General features: G+C 40.0%; 1 protein-coding gene across 1 annotated transcript in view; it reads right to left on the bottom strand.

The window, feature by feature from the left end:
• Nucleotides 1-260, bottom strand: part of LOC107567712 (mitogen-activated protein kinase kinase kinase 13-like) — a 32,344-nt gene that overhangs the window by 6,679 nt on the left and 25,405 nt on the right. The gene's annotated exons all lie outside the window — the stretch shown is intronic.

Genomic DNA, 260 nt, shown 5'->3' with positions numbered 1-260 from the left:
TGAACAGTATTTATATCATTTTTTACCTCTGATCCACCGCAATGTCCGAACTGTCCAGAGCGCATTCACAACTTGCATAGTAGACATAGCTATATATATATAAGTAGATGTCTCATTAGTTACTGTTTCTATGGGCAGCGGGAATCTACTTATGTATTATGTATATATCTATGTCTACTATGCCAGAGCACGTACACGCGTCGGATGTTGTGAATGCGCTCAGGACAGTTCGGACATTGCGGTGAATCAGAGGTAAAAAA

This window comes from Sinocyclocheilus grahami, unplaced genomic scaffold (genome assembly GCF_001515645.1).
Source record: "Sinocyclocheilus grahami isolate Dianchi unplaced genomic scaffold, SAMN03320097.WGS_v1.1 scaffold1183.1, whole genome shotgun sequence".
NCBI classification, from domain to species: domain Eukaryota; kingdom Metazoa; phylum Chordata; class Actinopteri; order Cypriniformes; family Cyprinidae; genus Sinocyclocheilus; species Sinocyclocheilus grahami.
The sequence above is the reverse complement of the archived record's forward strand: the minus strand, read 5'-3'. Positions and strand labels throughout refer to the sequence as shown.